At 36.9% G+C, this 19,794-nt stretch overlaps 1 pseudogene; it reads right to left on the bottom strand.

Moving 5' to 3' along the window:
* LOC107777551 (carbonic anhydrase, chloroplastic-like) overlaps nucleotides 1-9,770 on the bottom strand; it is a 29,176-nt pseudogene extending 19,406 nt beyond the window's left edge.
* Between the last annotated feature and the right edge of the window lie 10,024 nt (nucleotides 9,771-19,794).

The raw sequence follows: 19,794 nt of genomic DNA on the forward strand, positions 1-19,794 counted from the left end.
TTATTCTATTAAAGGTATTTCTAAACTTAGTTTTGAGGGCCATAACTATTGGCATCATTTAATATGACACACCTCAACTAATTAACGCGATCTAATTAATTAAAACATTAAAGGAACTTGAATCCTACTTTTAATACTAATGCTCAAACGAATTAGAAGGAAATCTGCCCGGAAGAGAACATGGTCAAATATTCGAAAGAAAATGACTTGGGCCATCAATAGCACTGAGATGGGAAAGTAAAAGGCAGGCCCAAACAACGACAGGCCCAATATCACAAATAAAACAGAGGTCTTGAACGCAATTGGTAGTGCATCCAAAGACACTAGGCCAACGCTAAAGGCCCAACTGCAGATTTCAACGCCAAATCAGGCATGAAAACTCAGAATTGTACACATTTTATTGAATGCCAATCATAAAACTATGTTAAGCACATGACCAAACTAACATCTTTGCTTCTTTGATTATTTAATCATAAAGCAACTAAAATTATAATTCTGATCTTGTCTGCACCTCGGACCCACGCTTGCCTTGGACTCACAAGACCACATCACAAGGTAAATGAACTTTGGGCCCAAACGAGCCCAAGCCAGATTTCAAGGCCCACTGCTGAAGGCTTTAAGACTCGATATCGAGTCTCCTCAGAAGCAGATAACATATGTATAACCTTCCTTCCTAACAATAAACAGGCCTCAACCTGCAAGGCTTGAAATGTATAGCTAAACTAGGGAAACTGAGCAGCATGCTCTCCATTCAACAACACTGGTCTCAACAGGCCAAAATAGACCTGAAACATACTTGACATTACTAAAATTTCTTTGCAGTAGTTCTTTACACACTCATACATAGGATCAGGGACCTTCAAACATTTAAGCTAAGGAAGTGAAAGGGAAATATTTATACAACACCATAAAAGAATCTACAAAGATAATGACAAGAAACTAAATAGCTTATGTGAGCCTAGGAGGACCATGAAGACAAAATATAATAGATTTCGAAGCTGGTAATGTAACAGAGAAGGGCAGCAATCAGTTTCTTCGACTCGAATTACATGATTCCAACACAAATAGCCATAACAAGCTTCATTTCTATTCAAAGTTTGAAGGAAATACCTGGAAATAAAATAGAAACCACAAGAGTGAAGAATCTGTAGCTAGCAGCGAGCAGCACAACACAGATTTGAGTAACAATCAGTAAAAACCTAAGTTCAACACAGGTTGACACACAGCAAGCCCCAAGACCCAAATCAATTCACACTTAACCTCAGATGAACCAAAATGCTGCAAACCTTTGAAAACTTTGCAGAAATCCAAACAAAAGACCAAAGGAACAGTGAAAACTTCAAACAAAACTAAACCCCAAAGCTTTTCCAGCAAAAGATCAAGCCATTTACACTTAAAGGCTTCAGAAATTATTTTGTAATCTAGGAACAGCTTAAGATTTTGGGCAGAATTCCAATGGAATAGTGTTTTTTTTTCTAAATTTCAATCGTCTAGTGTATTTCTGATTTTTTAGCTCTCCAAAATCTGACTTGAGCTCCAAGTAACAATGTCTTTATAGGCAAGCTACTAGGGCAGCCTCAAAGAGTTCAAAATTGCACTTAAAACCTTCTGAAAGTTACATTTTAGCTTAGAAATCCCTAGTGTAAACCTCAGAATTTCATAATAGCCCCCACCCCAGCTTATAGGAAGCTTCCTAGTTCGGTTATATACGATTCCCAAGCCTAGACTACCCAAATTACCCCTTAATGACCCTGTTATTACCCGAAGGAACCGGCCAAAACATGGGTCGATTCAACCCAATTGAATATTTACAGGTCTGGCCTAAACCAGTAAATCAAAGATCAGAGGCATAAACCCAAACCCAACCCAAGTCGATTTGATTGAAACAAAATGTTCATAACAGAGACGAGTATGAACAACAGAAATCAAGTACTGGACTAAGATTAAAGAGATTACCAGATAAAACTAACCTAACTAATCAAGCCATGTGACCTAACATTTTTTAAAATAACATGCATAATAGACACCCATAAACGAACACAAAAGACCTAACGGGACAACAAATAATAGAAGAAACGAAGAAGTAGAGGAGGAAAAGAACTGAGGAGAAGAAAAGAAACATACCCAAGAGGACCCGAACAAAAGGGCCTAAGTGACAGCCTTCAACTCATCGATTCCGGCCCAATCCGAAGTTAATCATATGTTCTTAATATCAAGAACACACGAGTAACATCAATTTAGGCCTAAATCTTCTAAACCTCGATGATTCTGACCTTTGGACTTGTAGGGTTATTCATTCAAATCTAGATTCGATGAGCTTCACCAATATTCGAGGGAAATCGACCCGGAATTTGGGAAGAGGGGGTCAGGGTGGTTCTGTGGTGTGATTTTGGGGCCGATTGGACGAGTTAGGGTTTTGGTCATCCTCTTCGATTCAAGATTCGAAGAGTTCTGATAAGATTCGATGAAGGGGTTTTGGAGATTTGGGAAGAGGGGAAGGAGGGGAGTCTATGGCGTTAATTTGGTGTCGATTGGAGTACCGCCGCCGGTGGAGACGATTTTCGGCAGGCGGTTCCGGCGGAGGTGATGAGGGTCTGGTAAAGGAGATGAGAGAGGGTAGGGGGGTTGTTTGGACAATTATATATCAAGATGAGGTTAGTTCTGGACCGTTAGATCAACTAACCTCGACGGTTGAGATTAAAGGATATCAAAACGACGTCGTTTCGGATGAAGGGGTGACCAGACTAGGTTGAGACCCGGGTTTGGGCCAGGTTTCAGTGCATAACAATTGGGCCGGTGGTTGGATTTTAGCCCAACAGATATTTAATAGCAAATTCCTTTTCTCTTTTTCTTTTTCTATTATTCCTCTTTTCTTTTTTCTATAATTAATTGAAATCCCAAATTAACCCCTAACTTGATCTAATCTTTAAAATTAGGCTAATTATCTACTATGATATTTACAGAAATTAATTACTCCTAAATAAAAAGTGAAAATTACTAATTTAAAGCTAAAAGGCTAAAAATGCAAAAGTAAGCCAATTTTTGTAATTTTTTCATTTTTTAAAACAACTAATTTGCTAATTAATCCTAGAATATAGAGTTAAATACTACATGCAAATGCCACATATTTTTGTGTTTTTCATTAGTTAAAATAAAATAAACATGCACAGCCGAATGCAAACAATTAACAGAAAATATCACAAAAATCCACAAAATTGCCAACACTGAAGAAATTATTTTGTTTTGAATTTATGGGAGTAATTCATATAGGGCAAAAATCACGTGCTCACACCAACAAAGAAGTAAAGTAAATTAACAATATAACTACAGAATAGAAAGAAGGAGCTAATGCATAGAAATTAAATTGATAAATGACCTTGTCATAAGAGGGACCATGTTGGCGATGTTTCGAAGCATAAAAGCTTCACCGAGCTAAAAATTCAGCACATGAGATGGGTTCACTCGTGAATCGGAGCAAGCAAACACCAGAAACTGTTACATGGTTGGATACATGATTTTTAACTATGGAAAATTAAATTATGAAGTATAAAAAAGAAAAGAAATCTTCCTACTGGTTGAGCTAATTCAGTGCCTGAGAAGTCACAACTCGTACATTGTGTGACTAGCTAGTTATATTTTACCAACCAATAAATTTTTTTGCTGTGATAACTAATGCAAAGATACTAAAAAGCATTCTGGTACACAAGGCATCCCTCATTTACGCAGGGTCCGTAGAAAGCCTGTACCCGAAGGGTGTGATATAGATAATCAGATATGTGTGAATAAAGTCTCACATTGAAAGTAGAAAAGGAAAAAGATTCTACTTATAAAGAGGTGGATACTCTTAATGGTATGAGGTATTTTGAGGAAAAACATGCGGACTTGGTCCAAAGCAGACAATATTACACTATGTTAAGAGTATCTTTGGTAAAGGCGGATCTAGGATTTAATGTTTATGGATTCCTGCAACGACTTCGAGTAAATTTCCAATAGTAACTGGGTTCAAATTTAAATATTTGTAGATATTTAATGAATTTTTAGAACACTTTTACACTGTTTGGACAAAAGCTACTGGGTTCACGGGAACCCATATATGACATGCTAGATCCGCCCCTGATCTTTGGGCTATTTTATTCCAATACCCCTAATCTATAGGTCACACAACGATAACTTTACGCTTACTCTAAGGCATAAAAAATAACAAAAGTAATAAGATCTTTTACCTTGGGTTCCTGTCCTTTCTTGAGTTTCTCAAATAATTCTGGATTTTTGCTGATACATGTAAGAAATTAGTTTAATTAGGTTGTGTCATTTCAAGGTTATTTTGTTTAATTATCATTGTGTGAATATTAATGACACACTTTTAACATGTTAGGGAAAAGAAAAAGAAGGGAACATAGGGGCTTTACTCATATATCCCTGTTTTGAAATAATAAAAGCCACTTTGGAAACATATCTTTGTTAAGATACACTCGGATCATAAGCCTATCCTTGTTAAGCTCAATAATATTACTCACCACTGTGAATAGAATTTTAGACTTGAAAATATTTGGTGTACTCATCCTAATTTGGGTAATATAGTTGCAAACCAATGGAAGAATAAAGATCTAATGGGGGCAACCAATTCCTTCACTACCTTTATTATGAAATGGGGAAATGACCACTTTGAAAACATATTTAGCGAAAAGAAATTGCTTCTAGCCAGAATAAATGGCATACAAAAATCCCCTTATGTTTCCTCTAGTTTTTTCCTTCAAAGTTTAGAAAAATATCTAATTAGAAATTATAATAACATTCTCAAATTAGAGGAAGACTATTGGAAGCTTAGATCTAGAATCACCTGGCTAAACGAAAGGGATGCAAATGCTAGATTTTTTCAAATAAGTGCATCTAACCGGAGAAGAAAAAACCATATTAGCTTTTTTAAGAATAGTGAAGGAGTATGGATTAACAATCACCTTGACATTATTAACCATACCCTTGATCACTTCTCTAAGTTATTTTTCACTAGTCACACCCTTACAGATATGACTCACTTACTTCATAGCACAACTAGTTTCCATACAATAGATCTATCTGTTTTGGACAGACCCTTAATAGATGAAGAAATTAATAGTGTTATATTTTCCTTCAAACCTTTTAAATCTCCCGGACCGGATGGTTTGCATCCTTTTTTTTACCAAAAATATTGGAAGATAATAGGAGATTCAATGAATGTTTTTTGTCACAACGTTTTTAAGGATAATGCTATTCCTCCAGAAATAAACTCTACTTACATTTGCCTTATCCCCATATTTCCTAATGCTAACTACCTCAATAATTTTCGTCCTATAAGCCTATGTAATACTATTTACAAGATAATCACCAAAATTATTGCAAATAGGCTAAAACCTTTTCTAAACAATCTCATCAGTCCTATTCAATCTAGCTTCATAAAACATAGGAGAGCTAGAGACAATGCTATAATAATCCAAGAGCTCATTCACTCTTTCAGAAAAGCAAAAGGAAACAATGGGACAATGTTAATAAAAATTGACCTTGAGAAGGCATTTGATAAACTTGAATGGTCCTTCATATACATGACTCTTTTTTTCTTCAAGTTTCCTCCTAATATTTCTAAACTTATTATGTCATGTGTAGTGACTTCATCCACTTCTATTTTAGTAAATGGAACAAAAACTATATTTTTTCAACCTAGTAGAGGGATTAGGCAAGGGGACCCTATGTCCCCCTATATTTTTATTCTATGCATGGAGCTGTTATCAAACTATATAAATCACCTAGTAGATATAAGAAGTTGGAACCCTATCTCCCTTAGTAAAGACTGCCCCCAACTATCTCATTTGTTTTTTGCAGATGATTTGGTTCTAATAGGCAAAGCAAATAATAATACAACCTCTTCTATAAAATATGTTCTTAGTCAATTTTGTGCCATCTCTGGGCAGACAATAAACGTTAAAAAATCTAGGATAATATTTTCAGAAAATTGTGATACGACAACTAGATCTAATATCTCTAAATCCCTTGGCATTAAGGAGTGCAATTCTTTTGAGAAATATCTATGTTTTCCCATCATTAGCAAAAACCCCAGTCACAAAGACTACCAATTTATCATTGATACCATAAGGAGTAAGCTCTCATGATGGAAATGTGACAAACTTAACCTAGCCGGTAGATGCACCCTAATTACATCTACTCTAGCAAGTCTACCTGCTTACTACATGCAATATACTATGCTTCCCCCCAAAACCCTTAAGACTATTGACCAAATTCAAAGAAATTTCCTTTGGGGCTCAACCGAAAATAGGAAAAAACTACATCTAGTTAATTAGGGTATTGTTACTTCACCTAAACAGGAAGGGGGGGCTGGGACTAAGGAAAGATCGGTCAAAAAACATAACCCTACTAGCAAGTCTAGCATGGAGATTAGCAAACAATACCACTAATCTTTGGGCTTCAACACTTCTTAAAAAATACTCTCATAAGCCAAAAGATAAGGGCTCCTTCATTTGGAAAAGTGTGATAAGGGGATGGGAACTATGCCAAAACGGTCTATCTTGGACTATTCATAATTCTTCAACCCTCAACTTATGGGATAATAATTGGATAACCAACTCCAAAGCCCTTAAAAGCTATGTCATTGTCCCTTTAACTAAAGAGGAATCCTCCCTTAGGGTATGTAATATTAGAACTAGGAATAATTGGGATTTGGGTAATATTTTCTTAGATATCCCTAAGGAAATTATATCTAAAATCCAATCTAACTTTAATCACAATGACACCAAATCTGATTTTTTATCCTGGGATAGTAACTCAAATGGTCTATTTACGACCAAGTCTTGTTACGAACTTTTGGAAGGGAAAGTTCACCCTGAAATCAAAAGTGACTGGATCTAGGAATTGCACTGTCCTAATAAAATTAAGCACTTTTTGTGGCTATGCAACCTCAATAGATTGCCACGTAGAAAATACCTTTCCCATATTGGCATAAACATAGATGAAATATGTACTATTTGTCGTAAAGAACCTGAATCTCTTAAGCATATTTTTCTCGTATACCCAAATGCTAAAACCTTTTAGGATAATCTGGGAACTGACACTTCCAATTCTCATCTTTCAAGCCAAACATGGCTTCATTCTCTACAATTAAAAAGTCCCATGATTCCCAATAAGTTAATCAATTGGAACACTTTGTTTCCCTTTATTATCTAGAATATTTGGATTACTAGGAATAGTAACAATATTAATAATACTACCATTCGCTCATACCTCAGTAAGATCATTGATCAATAAGTCGAATACGTGTTACTTACAAATAGGGAGTCTAATTGGGATAGGAAAGTCATTCTCACCATCAGTTGGACGAAACCTTGTAGGGGATGGTATAAACTAAACATAGATGGTGCCTATAATAAGGAAAAAGGTATATGAGGCATTGGAGGGGTCATAAGGAATGAGAAAGGGGACTGGCTAATTGGTTTTGCTTCAAAGATAAGTGTAAGAAATCCAGTTCTAGCGGAACTCATGGCTCTCTATGAAGGACTTTGTATTGCAAATAACAGGAAACTCTATCCGTTGGAAATAGAGATTGATGCTACATAGATAATCACTTTTATTCGTGATGGATGCAAAACTTATGATTTTATTATAAATTGTTGCAGGTTACTTCTGGCACAAATGGGCACTGTGGAAATGCATCACCTCTTCAAGCAGGGGAATGAGGTAGCTCACAAATTGGCAAAACATGGAATGACCAGCTTAGTCTCAAATAAATTAGCATTTTGGTTGTATCCACCACCTTTTGTCTTGGCCAGGATGCTAGCAGACAAGTGTGGTGAAGTTTGTGAAAAAATAAATTCCGTTAAGTGTTGTAGAACTCTAGCTGCTATGGATAATTCGCATGCCATGCATGGGTTACCATCTATCCTTGATCATCATGATCAAAGCTACTCTTATAATGCTTAGTACTTATGTTTAATAAATAAGTATCTTTATGTTCAAAAAAAGAAATAATAAAAGCCAGTCTTGATCCTTTGAACAGGGTCGAAGGAATTGCAGCTTGTCGTATGTAACTCAGATGTGATTTCATCAATTCTTTCTGCTACAACCGGTTTCAGTTCTTCCTTCTCACTTCAATTGCATGGTTTCAAAATCCAACACCCATAATTATTAATGCTATTGGTTTATTAAATTGCTACTTAAGCAAAAAATGTATATTCGTATGCAAGTGCTATTATGTACCACACTATTACTCCTTTAGTACTTATTACTTTATAATGAATATAGAATTTATATAAACATATATGTTACAATATAGTTCAACTACGTAAATATATTTATTATCATTTCTGGAATAATCATTCAAATATAAAATGAATTTTCAATAACTTTTATAAAAAACTGTTTTAGCAGCTAGATATTTGAAAATATTTTTGTTGAAGAAGTTTTAAAACACAACTTTGAACAAGTACTTAGGTTAAAAGGAACAACTTTGGTTCTTTCTCTAAATATTTAAAAATAAAAGTATCTTACGATTCCTTTTTAAAGCATATATGAGTTAATGTTGTACATACGATGGTCCAAACCTGAGGATGTTCTGGAGTGAAACAATGGCCTTCTCGTAACTTCCCTTTGCCATGTCTTCTCTCTCTGCAATTCCCCATTTTTAATCAGAATTTAGCAAACATACTTTTCTCTCTCTCTACATATGGTGAAATCAAAAGGTAGAGATATATATAGACATTAAAATAGTTGGTGAGTGGCGTATCTAAAATATGTGCAAAATAAAAATAAAAATTAGAGGTCAGTTTAGATTTCAGAAATGGCAAAAGAGGAACTATGATAATCCATAAGTTGTATATGTTTAGCACGAAGAAAGTTACAAGCCAAGAAAGATGTTATGAATAGAACAAAGTCCTACATAATACGAATTGTGTGGTAGCCATCACAGGTGCAGGATTGGCTAGTGTACGACGTTGTTTAATTTTATGTATTCACTAATTTTTCATACGATAACTCAAATAACCTATTCACATAACATAAAAAGGCTAAAAGATGGCCCTATTACTCGTTTGGCAAGAACTTTAATTTACTCCATTGACATGTCCATTTAATTTGGTTGATTTTGAAGTTTATTTAGAGCTACCACATGCACATGACGAAATTGAAGAGTACACTTAAGAAGAAAATCACTTCTTTTTCTCTCGTTTTTATTCTCTAGGTTCTTCGTGTGTATTCCAGACAACAACTATCTTAATTTCGGAGATTAATGATAACACGGTAAAAGGTGAATTAATGATAAGACAGTCACGTATGCTAGCAGTGTATTGTTAACAAGGTTTACTTGGCTAGATAAAAAGACATTAAAATCATCTAAATAGGTTACATGCACCAACAATATAATTATGTATGTATTTAAATTTTTGCATAGAACTGATTATACTCGAAAGAAATAGGTTGTAAAGTCTAATCGCCTCTAATTTCAATCAGATTATATTTTCTCAATGTAAATTTTTTTATACTATATCATGTCGACTAAAGAATATCTATAGGTAAGCTTAAAATGTGAAATTTGTAATCTTAAAAATAAAATAAGCTAGTATGCTATAACATGTAAAAATGACTTGATGATGTAAAAATTCAACAATATACACAATGTAAACTCTAATATAAGCTATATATACCGATCACGACAGAACGAAAGAAGGTGAATTAAGAAATGGTGAGAAGGTATATATATATATATATATACACACCAAAGTGGGGTGATGATGGGAGGAAGCTGAAGAGTTATTAAGTCTCGCAAAAACAGAAGGGAGTAGAAATGCGGGTGGGAAATTTGGGTTTCTTTAGCCTGCAATTTATACTTTCAATTAGCTAGTAACTAGTAAAACTAGTTGCCGTGTCTCTATCATCTTTCTTTGTGTTTGGTATATGATTTTTTTTTTTTTTGGTATATGATTGAATACTATATAGAACCATAACTTTCATAGCAAATTTAAAAATATTTATTGAAAACGATTTCTGGGCAAATAAGAATTTCAATCCATTCGATCTAGTCTTCTAGATGCCATAACTCGCCTTAGTCATTTTATTTGTGAAACATGCGCTGGGTCTGACCTTTTAGTGATCACCATATCTCAATTAGCTACTAATGTAAGTGTATTTAAGATTTATTTGAAGTGTAATATTTTTTAATATATTAGTGAATTTAAATATGTGTTAGTACGTTAGTTGCCAATTTACCGGATAACCAATGAATATAATTACTTAAGCACTGACCTCATTATACAAATAATTTTCATACCATTAGTGTATGAACTTTAAATTCATTGCAAGTTTTAAGCCTAGCCGATTAAGTCAAGTTACTTAATTTGGTCTGCGTGGAGAAACATGCACCCTCATCTTTTTTTCTTTTTTCTTTTTGGGTTTCTTTTTTCTTTAAGGCTCGGCCTAATATATATATATATATATATATATATATATATATATATATATATATATATAAACAACAGAATATAATTTTTCTACAAAGTATATTCCCAACAGGTGAGGTTTAGGATGGGTAATCTGTACGCAAACCGTACTTGTGTGTCGTTATATATATCTGTGTCGTTACAAAAGAATGGACATGTTCATTCTTCATCTCGGTTGGAAGATAAGGTCTTATGTAGTTATGTTACTCTCCTTATAATTCTCTTTTTGTGTTAACAAAATAATGTTCTACCTAGAAATTCAAATTTAAAACTAAATAAGTGGTTCTCAAGGAAATGTTGTGAGTATTAAGTAGTATTAGAAGTATAAAAGTCTCTAATATTAAAGTAGCATGAAAGAGATAATACAAATAAAAATTTTAACATATAACCTATGGCTTAGCTTTTCCTAACACCTAAAACATCTAGTTTGTAATTCTCTCTCTTTTTTCCTTTTTTCTTTTTAATAATCAAAGCCACCTTAATGGTGGAGGTAGGCCGACCCTACCATAATAAAAGTAATTAGTATATTTAATAGCAAAAATTTAGGAATGACAATAGGGCGGGTGGGGCGATTGCGGGGCAGAGTGGGTTTTGTTTTTTATGCGGGGCGGGGTGGGTTTACAGTTCTTATGCGGGTGCGGGCGGCGAGGGCGGGTTAAATCATATTTAAATATTTTTTCAGCTGGGTGGGTTGCGGGTTTAATGTGGGACAAGTTTGAATTTTAGTTTTTTTAAAACAAAGCAATTATTTCAACTACAATTTTACATTCTTTTAATTTGAATAAAAAAGCTGACTTGAATTGAATTTATCCATTTCATCATAAAATCAATCTTAATTCCTAACTTGGCATCTTAGAATAACTTGGTCTTTTATGAGCTGGACCTTTTTTTTTTGGCGCAATTAATTAAAAGAGAATATGAAAATGTGGATGGACCAAAATTAAGCCGAAGTGGGTCTACTGAAGAATTTAAGATACAGTTTGGAATTTCCAGATCATGATTAGATTTATTTTAGTACCCTGGATTAGAATTTAGAAATGATCCCGTTCTTACTTTATTTATTTTGCATTTTGTCTTAGTTTTATAAAAAAAAATTAGGAGTTTGCTTGAATCGTAGTTATCACTTTTTTACTGTATAGATTAACAGTTTACACTTAAATTTGTGTATGTTTTCTAATATGCATATCCATTTTTCTGCACAGCACTTTGAAAAAAATCTTTTACCATAATATTTCTCATATTCTTTTGCATTTATTCATTCCATCTTTTACTTATTTATTTGTAAGCTTTCTTCAAACTGGTATAAGCCTTTTAGCCATTAATTAATTGAAGAACATCGACATGACATTGACTGTGGTTAGCCTTTTAGCCTTGTGTCTTAATGTACTGTCATTTTGGCTAAAACAATTAAGGAAAAATTAAAAAAAAATTAAGTGGGGCAGGGCGAGGCGGGTCTAAGCGGGGCGGGGCGGGTTGAAAACTAAAAAAATAATGCAGGGCGGGGCGGGGCTGGTTGAAATTTTTGTGGGTTTTGCCAAACCCGCCCCGCCCCATTGTCATCCCTAAGCAAAAGACATGTACGAGAGGAATGTGTAACCTAGCCTTTTCAATCTCTACCGCTTCTGATCTTATGGACATCTGATATCCTCCTACGTACATCCTATGGACATCTAATATCCTCCTACGTACATCCTATGGACATCTACTGTGTATTTAATAAAAGCCAAACATCCGTTTTCCATAATCCTGGCTACCCAAACGTGTCAACAGCTGCTGAAATTGATCGACAACAAGATAGGAAAATCTGAAAACGAGAACAGATAAATGGAGAATGGCAGATGAGAGACAAGCTATTGCTACTATTAGTTTTGTGTCGGTAGAAGCAGTTGCGGAGTCAGAATTTTCGTTAAATGGTGTCAAAATATATAAAAGTAAATATACCAGAAAATTAAAGGGAGTCAATACATAGTATATATACATATAATTTATTTTTTTACCTACCTATACAGTGCCTTTTTTCCGCGAACCCCTTCCTATAAGGTGGCTCCGCCACTGAGTAGAAGGATCACATTCTGACGCGGTTCACATCTGGTTGAAATCTTCTTGAAATTTTCAGGAGTTATAGTATTATTTGTGATAATTGTTTAGTTGTTTACCATGTACTACTACAGAAGTAGATCTAGGATTTTAAACAGATGGGTGCACCACTAACAACGAGCTTGAGACAAGTCATGGAGGCCGGCAAGATGCTAAATATGTAATTCCATCAATTGCGAAGCTAAGATGAGATACGGAGTTAGACAAAAGATATTGAAGGATAATGATTTTTCACGATCCGGATTTTTCACCCTCGAGAGTCGTGATGACGCCTACTAGTGAAAGCTAGGCAAACCAATTAGTCCAATTATTTAACAATTTTCATTTTTAATCCATTAACAATTCCAAAACAACATAACAAAAGCAGCGGAAATAATAATAACAAAAACAGTGCGGAAGACGAAATTTGATAATTTAGATTAATACAAACTGCGGAAGTCTAAGTATAACTCTACCCAGAATTTGGTGTCACAATATTACGGACCATCTATGAATACTACAAATAAAGTCTGAATAGAAATACACGAATCTGTCTCTGCATAAGTAAAAACAAAAGGAAATGATAGGGTGTATTTGTTCGTGAACGAATTGGGACCACATCTGATAAATGAGTGCACGACAGCCTCCTTGGTGGAGGGCATGGATATTTCCCGCATTCAGGCTTATGCCCAGACCCTAGAGGATCGTAAGCGACAACAGAGGGAAGATAGGGAGCAGGATAGGGGCCAGCATAAGAGGGCGAGATTTGCAAGGTATTCTAATGACTTCAGAGGCAGCGTCAGGCCCCAGTCTTTGAGGAGTTCGGCGCCACCTGTAGCTAGTGCTCCCCCAGAGTTTCAGAGGCCTTAATATGATCGATTTACCCATTCTGGTCTAGGTCAGAGTTCGTAGGCATCAGGCTCGCAACATCACAGGGATACTAGTCAGACGAGACCCACAACACCACGTTGTGATCATTGCGGCAAGGCCTACTTTGGACTGTGCCGTCGAGGTTCTGATGCATGTTATTCTTGCGGATAGCCTGTCCATATGATGCGGGGTTGTCCTAACAGGGGAGGTGATGGTATGGCTCAGCCGACTGGATCTGTGTCTGCTTCTTGGCTTAGCCGACTGGATCTGTGTCTTCTTCTTCCTTATCAGTTCGACCCTTAGCAAGGGGTTTTCAGCAGTTGACAGGTCGTGGTAGAGGCAGAGGTGCAGTGTCGAGTTTGAGGGGTGGTCAAAATCGAACCTATGCTCTAGTAGGTCGACAGGATCTCGAGTCATCTCCAGATGTTGTTACAGGTATTTTATCTGTGTTTTCTTATGATGTATATGCGCTGATTGATCCGGGATCTACATTATCATATGTTACACCCTTTGTGGCTAATAAGTTTGGCATTGAACCTGAATTGATAAGTAAACCCCTTGCGGTATCTACTCCGATAGGAGATTCTGTGATTACTAGAAGGGTATATAGAGGTTGCACTGTGATGATTTGTAGTCGTCAAACCTCGGCAAATTTATTTGAGTTAGAAATGGTTGATTTTGATGTGACAATGGGAATGGACTGGTTGGCTTCATGCTATGCAAATGTTGACTGCCGTATGAAGATGGTTAGGTTTCAATTTCCTAGTGAACCCATCATTGAATGGAAAGGGAATATTGCTACACCAAAAGGTATGTTTATTTCCTATCTTAAGGCAAGGAAAATGATCTCAAAAGGTTATATTTATCATTTCGTTCGCGTTAGGGATGCGGAGGTGAAACTGCCTACTTTACAATCAATCCCCCTGGTCAACGAATTCCCAGATGTTTTCCCAGATGAACTCCCAGGCCTTCCTCCTGAAAGGGAGATTGAGTTTAGCATTGATGTGCTGCCCGACACTCAACCGATCTCTATCCCTCCATATAGAATGGCCCCAACAGAGTTGCGAGAGTTGAAGGTGCAGTTGAAGGACTTGCTGGATAAGGGCTTCATTAGGCCTAGCACTTCACCTTGGGGTGCACTAGTCCTATTCGTGCGGAAGAAAGACGGGTCGTTACGGATGTGTATTGACTATCGATAGTTGAATAAGTCTACTATAAAGAACAAGTATCCACTTCCAAGAATTGATGACCTGTTTGACCAACTCCAGGGTGCCAAGTATTTCTCCAAGATTGATTTACGTTCAGAGTATCATCAGGTGAGGGTTAAGGAGAAGGATATTCCAAAGACGGCCTTCCGGACAAGATACAAGCACTTTGAGTTCTTGGTGATGTCGTTCGGGCTAACAAATGCCCCAACAGCTTTTATGGATCTCATGAATACTATCTTGATGTGTTAGCGATTGTATTCATTGATGACATTCTAGTATATTCTCGTTCGGAGGCGGAACATGCGGGCCACTTGCGGATAGTATTACAGACGCTTCTGAATCGTAAGTTATATGCTAAGCTCTCCAAATGTAAATTTGGTTGAACTCAGTAGCGTTCCTTGGCCATGTGATATCTGACGAGGGTATTAGTGTCGACACTCAGAAGATCGATGCAGTAAAGAATTGGCCGAGACCTACAACACCATCAGAAGTCCGCAACTTCCTAGGGCTAGCAGGATATTATAGGCGGTTTGTGGAAGGGTTTTCCTCTATATCATCACCATTGACTAAGTTAACATAGAAAGCTACAAAGTTCCAATGGTCTGACACTTGTGAACGTAGTTTTCAGGAGCTGAAGAATCGATTGACATCCGCACCAGTGCTCACTCTTCCTGAAAGAACAGAAGGTTATGTGGTATATTGTGATGCCTCAGGTATAGGTTTGGGGGTGCGTATTGATGTAGCGTGGGAAGGTGATTGCTTATGCATCAAGACAATTGAAGAAGCATGAAAAGAATTATCCAACCCATGATTTGGAATTGGCTGCAGTAATATATGCTTTGAAGATATGGCGGCACTACTTATAAGGAGTCCATGTTGACATCTACACAGATCACAAGAGTTTACAATACATCTTCAAGAAAAAAGAGTTGAATTTGAGGCAGCGTAGGTGGCTTGAATTATTGAAAGACTACGACGTCGAGATATTGTATCATCCCGGTAAAGCCAATGTTGTGGAAGACGCTCTCAACCGTAAATCAATGGGAAGCTTAGTACATATTAAGGTAGGTAGATGGGGGTTGACTAAAGAGCTTCATCAGCTAGCCAATACGACAATCAGATTGTTAGACTCTAATGACGGAGGTGTTACTATACAGAATACATCAGAATCATCTTTGATAGCCGAGGTAAAAGCACGGCAATATGAAGATCCTATCTTAGTACGATTAAGAGAGAGCATTCAACAGTGTAAAAGTATGGCTTTTGAGATCGGAAGAGATGGGGCACTGAGATACCAAGGTCGATTATGTGTGCCTAATGTGGCAGGGTTGCGAGAGAAGATTATGAATGAGATTCATTAATCCCGATATTCTATCCATCCCGGCTCGACAAAGATGTATCATGATGTCAAGGAGCAGTATTGGTGGGATAACATAAAGAAGTATATTACAGAATTTATAGCCTAGCGTCCCAATTGTTAACAAGTAAAGACAGAACATTAGAAACCCGGTGGATTGCTTCAGAATATAGAGATTCCGACCTGGAAATGGGAGGTGATTAATATGGACTTCATTATTGGATTACCTCGCTCTTATCATAAGTTTGACTCCATCTGGGTGATAATTGATCGACTTAGTAAATGTGCCCATTTTCTGCCAGTTAAGACAACTTACACGGCTGAAGATTATGCGAAGTTGTATATTAAGGAGATTGTTAGGCTTCATGGTATGCCAGTATCTATTATATCAGACCGAGGAGCTCAATTTACAGCTAACTTTTGGAGGTATTTTTAGAAGGGTTTAGGCACAGAAGTGAATCTCAGCACTGCATTTCATCCGCAGACTAACGGACAGGCTGAACATACCATTCAGACATTGGAAGATATGCTACGAGCATGTGTTCTAGATTTTAAGGGAAATTGGGATGACCATCTTCCACTCATAGAATTCGCCTACAATAATAGCTATCATTCCAGTATTAAAATGGCCCCATACGAGGCACTATACGGGAGAAGATGTAGATCACCAGTTGGATGGTTCGAAGTCGGTGAAACAGAATTATATGGGCCAAATTTGATTCACCAATCTATTGAGAAGGTGAAAGTGATACAGCAGCGATTGAGGACGGCACAAAGCAGGCAAAAATCTTATTCCGATGTCTGACGTCGTGATCTGGAGTTTGAGGTTGGTGATTGGGTTTTCCTGAGGATCTCACCAATGAAGGGTATTATGCGTTTTGGGAAGAAAGGTAAGCTGAGTATAAGGTATATCGGGCCGTATAAAATTCTTCGACGGATTGGACAGGTTGCTTATGAGTTAGAATTGCCATCCGAATTGGAATTTGTCCACCCAGTATTCCATGTATCTATGTTGAGGAAATGTATTGGAGACCCTTCTCGAGTCGTCCCTCTAAAAGATGTACAGGTTACAGAGGACCTATCATATGAAGAAGTTCCAGTGGCTATATTAGATCGACAAGTCCACAAGCTGAGAACAAAAGATGTAGATTCCATCAAAGTATTGTGGAAGAACAAGAATATGGAAGAAATAACATGGGATGCAGAAGAGGAGATGAAGTCTAAATACCCGTACCTATTCCAGAATGAAGATAACAAAGATGCTGGTGGAACACATGATACATTGGAAGGTGAAATGGCTCTATGAGGTAAGCAATAACTTGAGAATACTCTTCCTTAATACAAAATGGCATTATGCAGATAATGTACATGTCCATAATGCTTTGCATACTCTTGTAAGGCCATACGTTGAGTTAACCGCTTTCAAGTTTGTCCTCTATTTATGGGAGAAACTTGACCGGAATCCACGATGATTTAAACTCATCATGAACCCTTACATTCGAGGACGAATGTTCCTAAGGGGGGAAGGGTGTTACAACCCATATCCACACGCGTTAGTTCATGCCATATATTATTTAACATAAATTCAAGAAGGAATTACCTTTGAGATGATAAGAAGTTAATCCTATTGGTCTTAAGTGATACAAGGGTGTATAAGGGTGATTAACAAGTATTAGAAGTTAAACGAATCAAGGATGTGGTAACTCGTATTTTCAGGTAAACCTAGAGGTTCTTAATACACTCAAGGTCATGTATTAAGGTGTTTGAATCATATAATATCCGTATCATAAGTCTTGAAGTCAAACGAGTTATGAAACAAAAGTCGAAAAACGTTGTCGCAACTTAGGTTCATAATTTTACTTAAACATTGGGTTAAATGTTTCTATGCTTTTCTCCTAATTTACAAGGCATTACGGGGTGATCTACCCACCAAATTAAATATCTATGAGTCTAGTTTCCAACACATTAAACCATTTGTCAATACAATCTTGGAGTATAGAGATATTCATATTTTTGCAAGCCTGCGCAGATTGGTAGATGACAAGTAGGTGCATCACCTACTTGCCAAAATGATAGGACAAAATTAAAAGACCTAAGTCGGCCAAGAGAGGAATTTTAAGGGGTTATGAACTCAGTTATTTCATCCATATTTCAGACCCTCAAAACCAAAGTTAACCCCTGCAACTCCTCCCCAAAAATCCCACACAAACCCTAATCGATTTTCCCTCTCTTTCAAGTTCTATTTGAAGGTAAAACCTAGAGTTTGAAGAACCAAGGGAAGGGATGAGTTATCCAACAAGTAAGGTAAGTTACTGCAATCTTTCATACATTTTTCTCTGCTGTGAATTCATGGTAATTCGTTCTATACATGTAAGGACTCACGGGACGGTGATCGGAAGCCGTGAGTTCGAGTTATTCACTTGTAGCGGACTGTTTTGTGGACTGTTTTGTGTTTCTATTGGGCTGCGTGTTTTACTACTATTTTGTGGAGTTTTGGAGGTGGAAGGGTGTGGAGGAACACCATATATATGTAAGGTTGTGGGCTGATAGTGATTCGTAACATTTCTGGGTCGTTTGACACGACTACGGTGGTCGTCGTATGTATGATGTAATTAGGTTGTGCGTGGACTATTTTGGGAGGCTCAATATGTTTATTATTGATGTTTTTTGGGCTGTTTGGTGATTATTTGGAATGGTGTGAAGTCATATATATAGGGGAGGTGCTGTCCGTTTCAACGTAAAATAGGTTGTGGTCGATACATAATAGTTATGACGCTTAAATGATAACGATAGTATCGTTTCTCTTATTGTAGACTAAGGAGTTGTGAAAATTGCATAGCTTGTGATTGGGGAAGTATATACAAGGTATGTGAGGCTATCCCTTTTCTTCTTTTGCACGACTCCGATTGTACATAATGTAATGAACGAGCTTCCAAAGATACTCTACTCTTAGAAGCTAGCAGTACTTACATTGCTTTCCCTCTTATGGAACGATTGATGTTAATGTTGTTTCTCTTATTCTTATGTTATCAATGTTGTTGGTACTTCCTGATTCTTATAAGGTTCGTAATGAAGAGTTGGTCCTAATAATGTGTACAGAGGATACCGACCTTACGTCACTCCGAAAGGTTTAGAATGTGATTCCATGAGTCGAGCATGCATTATATATATGTATCTATTTTACTCTACCGAGCCGCGCTATAGTTGGCCGGGTACGACACATATTGTGCAACCACCGATCAGTTGGGTTTTATCGAGCTCCACGTGGCCGGGTATGATTCTACCGAGCCTTATGATGGCCGGGTACGTTTTTACCAAGCCTATTATGGCTGGGTACGATATGATGATGATGATGCCCATAGAGGCGTATGTTTTAAAAGTTTATGTATACATACATATGTATCATGCATTTCATGAAAGTAGCCCTCAGAGGTACTCAGATGTTCCAGGTTGTATATTCTCTATCCCTGCTTACATTACTGTTCGTATTTATGGTTCCCTGCCTTACATACTCAATACTTTATTTGTACTGACGTCCTTTTGTTTGTGGACACTGCATGTCGTGCTGCAGGCCCTAATAGACAGACAGGTGCAGCTCCCCCACCACAGTAGGTTGTCCAGTTCAGCAGTGATTTGGCGAGATCCCTTCTCCGGACTTGTCGTGGTCTTGGTATGCATTACTGTTATAGACGTTATGGTTATGTCGGGGCCCTGTTCTGGCTATGTTGTAGCACTTATGTTCATTTAGAGGCTCATAGACAAGTGTCGACTCATGTATAGTTTGGTATGCCTTGTCGGCTGGTTTTTG

This window comes from Nicotiana tabacum, chromosome 3 (genome assembly GCF_000715075.1).
Source record: "Nicotiana tabacum cultivar K326 chromosome 3, ASM71507v2, whole genome shotgun sequence".
Taxonomy (NCBI): Eukaryota; Viridiplantae; Streptophyta; class Magnoliopsida; order Solanales; family Solanaceae; genus Nicotiana; species Nicotiana tabacum.